Raw genomic sequence first — 4,436 nt, 5'->3', positions numbered from 1 at the left:
CATATAAGATTATTAAGGGGTTGGACACGTTAGAGGCAGGAAACATGTTCCCAATGTTGGGGGCCAGAACAAGAGGCCCAGTTTAAGAATAAGGGGTAGGCCATTTAGAACGGAGATGAGGAAAAACGTTTTCAGTCAGAGAGTTGTGAATCTGTGGAATTCTCTGCCTCAGAAGGCAGTGGAGGCCAATTCTCTGAATGCATTCAAGAGAGAGCTAGATAGAGCTCTTAAGGATAGCGGAGTCAGGGGGCATGGGGAGAAGGCAGGAACGGGGTACTGATTGAGAATGATCAGCCATGATCACATTGAATGGTGGTGCTGGCTCGAGGGGCCGAATGGCCTCCTCCTGCACCTATTGTCTATTGCAACACACACACACACACACACACACACACACACACACACACACACACACACACACACACACACACAGCACACACACACTCCAGTCTGAAGAAGGGTCTCGACCCGAAACGTCGCCCATTCCTTTGTGCCTACCTTTGATTTAAACCAGCATCTGCAGTTTTTTTTCCTACACACATACACACACGCACATTCAAGCCAAACTCAATTTCAATAGGCAGGGCAAAGGGGAAGGTGCACAATCTCTCAGCATTGTACCACAGCTTTTCCATCATGCATTCTTGGAAGCCATCAAGACTAAAGTGCTTTAGATGGAGCCACACAGCACGGAAACAGGCCCTTCGGCCCAACTGGTCCATGCTGACAAAGATGCCCCATCTAATCTCGTCCCATTTACCCACATTTGGCCTTCATATATCATATCATATATATACAGCCGGAAACAGGCCTTTTCGGCCCTCCAAGTCCGTGCCGCCCAGCGATCCCCGCACATTAACACTATCCTACACCCACTAGGGACAATTTTTACATTTACCCAGCCAATTAACCTACATACCTGTACGTCTTTGGAGTGTGGGAGAAACCGAAGATCTCGGAGAAAACCCACGCAGGTGACGGGGAGAACGTACAAACTCCTTACAGTGCAGCACCCGTAGTCAGGATCGAACCTGAGTCTCCGGCGCTGCATTCGCTGTAAAGCAGCAACTCTACCGCTGCGCTACCGTGCCAGCCCTTATCCTTCTAAACCTTCCCTACCCATGTACCTGTCCAAGCGTCTTTTACACGATATTATAGCACCTGCCTCGACTACCTCCTATTGCAATTTGTTTAATAAATAACCCCCCTCTGAGTGAAAAATTCGCCTCTCAGACGTTTAGGCGTTCAGAGATAGAGAGCAGAAACAGGCCCTTCGGCCCACCGAGTCCTTGCCCACCAGCGATCACCCCGTACACCAACACTATCCCACACCCCAGGGGTAATTTATAATTTTTATCAAAGCCAATTAACCTACAGACCTGGAGTGTGGGAAGAACCGGAGGACCCGGAGAAAACCCACGCAGGTCACGGGGAGAACGTACAAACTCCGCACAGACAGCGCCCGTAGTCAGGATCAGACCCGGGTCTCTGGCGCTGTGAGGCAGCAACTCTACCGCTGCGCCACCGTGCCGCCCTAAAGTATTGTATTAAATCTTTGCCCTCTCACCTTAAACGTATGCTGGTTTAAACTGAAGATAAGACACAAAATGCTGGAGTAACTCAGCGGGACAGGCAGCGTCTCTGGAGAGAAGGAACGCGTGACATTTCGGGTCGAGACCCAACTCCGGACTTTCCCAACTTGCCTCACTCTGAGCCTAGTCTGAAGAAGGGTCTCGACCCGAAACGTCACCCATTCCTTCTCTCCAGAGATGCTGCCCGACCCGCTGAGTTACTCCAGCATTTTTTTTGTGTCTATCTTCGGCTTAAACCAGCATCTGCAGTTCCTTCTGACACACGACAAGGGAATAACGTTGAGTGCAAGGCAAAAGCCCGTGAAGGCCAGCCGATCAAGGATAGTCTGCACATTCCTTGTGTCCGACTTCCTCACCACAGGACGTGACCAAGGCAAAGCCTTTCCATTGCACAACCTTTCTCTCACCAAACAAAAGATTTCAACGGTGATCAGGGAATTGCTGACTTTCAAAATAACCGGTTTAACCACAGAGACCTTCCTACTGAATATAGAACAGTAGAGTGCATGAACAGGCCCTTTGGCCCACAGTGTCTTTGCCAAACCTGATGCAAACACCATCTTAGTTTATTTATTCACAAAATGCTGGAGTAACTCAGCAGGTCAGGCAGCATCTCGGGAGAGGTTCCTTCTCTCCTGAGATGCTGCCTGACCTGCTGAGTTTGTACCAGCATCTGCAGTTATTTTCTTATACACCATCTTAGTTTAGTTTAGAGAAACAGCTCGGAAACAGGCCCTTCGGCCCACCGAGTCGGCGCCGACCCAGCGATACCCGCACTCTAAAGGGCCTGTCCCACTTAGGCCATCTTTTTGGCGACTGTCAAAGTCGTAGCAGATCGCCGAACTTTTCTTTTACCCGACGACAATGACCGCGGCAATGACCACGACAGTGACCACGACAATGACCACGACAGTGACCACGACAGTGACCACGACAATGACCACGACAATGACCACGACAATGACCGCGACAATGACCACGACAGTGACCATGACAGTGACCACGACAATGACCACGACAATGACCGCGACAATGACCGCGACAGTGACCACGACAGTGACCACGACAGTGACCACGACAATGACCACGACAATGCCGAGTCAGGTCGAGATTACAGCGCCTTCTGAAACATCGCGAAAATTCCCACGCTGCCAATGCTTCTCCGGCAATCTGGTTTTCACTGAAATCACTGACAAGTCGGTAAAGTGCTTGAGAGTTATAAACCACAACATCTTGTATGGGTTACGTAAAAACCAAGCTTCACGGTAACATGGAATAAACTGGATTTACTTCCAGTTTACTAATAGCTGTATTAAAAATAATAATTTAAAAAGTGGTTCAGTGGATTTTTGTGAAAAGTGTGTGGGCATTCTTTGAAAATGTGCGGGAGATGCATATCTGGTTTCTGGGTTGCATATCTGGGTTGGGAGCCCACTTTAAATGTAATGGCTGATGGCCAAATACATCGCAGAAATTCCCACGCTTACCTGACAGTCAAACTGTTGCCTCCAATCTACCTGTCAAATGTCCTGACGGTAAATAAATTGGTTAAACACAAGCATTTTATGGTGTTTTGAAATGACTTTACTTATTTTAATATTATGTGCTTCTAAATGCATCTTAAGGAAACCTAGCAAACCTGGGGACAGCATGCTTGCCTTTATAAATCAGAGCATCGAGTATAGAAGTTGGGATGTAATGTTAAAATTGTACAGGGCATTGGTGAGGCCGAATCTGGAGTATGGTGTGCAGTTCTGGTCGCCAAATTATAGGAAGGATGTCGACAAAATGGAGAGGGTACAGAGGAGATTTACTAGAATGTTGCCTGGGTTTCAGCACTTAGGCTACAGAGAGAGGTTGAACAGGTTGGGTCTTTATTCTTTGGAGCGTAGAAGGTGAGGGGGGACTTGATAGAGGTTTTTAAATTTTGAGAGGGACGGACAGAGTTGACGTGGGTAGGCTTTTCCCTTTGAGAGTGGGGAAGATTCCAACAAGAGGACATAGCTTCAGAATTGAGGGACAAAGGTTTAGGGGTAACATGAGGGGGAACTTCTTTACTCAGAGGGTGGTGGCTGTATGGAATGGGCTTCCGGTGGAAGTGGTGGAGGCAGGCTCGATTTTATTATTTAAGAGTAAATTGGATAGGTATATGGATAGGAGGGGATTGGAGGGTTATGGTCTGAGAGCAGGTAGATGAGACTAGGTCAGGGAGAGTGGTCGGCGTGGACTGGTAGGGCCGGACAGGCCTGTTTCCATGCTGTAGTTGTTATATGTTATATGTTATATGTTATATGTTATATGAGACAGCGCCCGCAATAAGCAACGATACCTGTCGACAAGCAGCTGTCGCCGAGAGATTTCAAGGCATTTGATTTTTCCGCGACGCACCGAGATCCACTACGATTCACTACGATCTTTGGAAGACTCCTCATGATCATGCCCGCGACACCCCGGCGATCGTTCGGTGACAGCCTAGTCACTGGCAGTCGCCTTCAAAATCATCTAAGTGAGACAGGCCCGTAACACTATCCCACACACTGGGGACAATGAGACAATTCTTGATTAGAAAGGGGTGTCTAGGATTACGGGGAGAAGGCAGGAAAATGGGATTAGGAGGCAGGGATCAGCCATGACTGAATGGCGGAGTGGACTCGATGGGCCGAATGGCCTAATTCTACTCCTATAACTTGTGAATTTACAATTTTTAATCAAAGTCAATTAACCTGCACGTGCTGGCAGATGAGACTAGTTTAACTTGGCTTTATGTTTAGGGTTTGCCAACCGTCCCGTATTAGCCGGGACATCCCGTGTTTTGGGCTAAATTAGTTTGTCCCGTACGGGACC

At 48.2% G+C, this 4,436-nt stretch overlaps 1 pseudogene across 1 annotated transcript in view; it reads right to left on the bottom strand.

The window, feature by feature from the left end:
* LOC144611714 (MAP/microtubule affinity-regulating kinase 4-like) overlaps nucleotides 1-2,152 on the bottom strand; it is a 16,726-nt pseudogene extending 14,574 nt beyond the window's left edge. The window contains exon 1 of the transcript XR_013549572.1: nucleotides 2,000-2,152. The product of XR_013549572.1 is annotated as an MAP/microtubule affinity-regulating kinase 4-like (transcript). The remainder of the gene's footprint in view (nucleotides 1-1,999) is intronic.
* Between the last annotated feature and the right edge of the window lie 2,284 nt (nucleotides 2,153-4,436).

Source organism: Rhinoraja longicauda, chromosome 41 (assembly GCF_053455715.1).
Source record: "Rhinoraja longicauda isolate Sanriku21f chromosome 41, sRhiLon1.1, whole genome shotgun sequence".
NCBI classification, from domain to species: Eukaryota; Metazoa; Chordata; class Chondrichthyes; order Rajiformes; family Arhynchobatidae; genus Rhinoraja; species Rhinoraja longicauda.
This window is presented reverse-complemented; position numbering and strand designations above follow the sequence as displayed.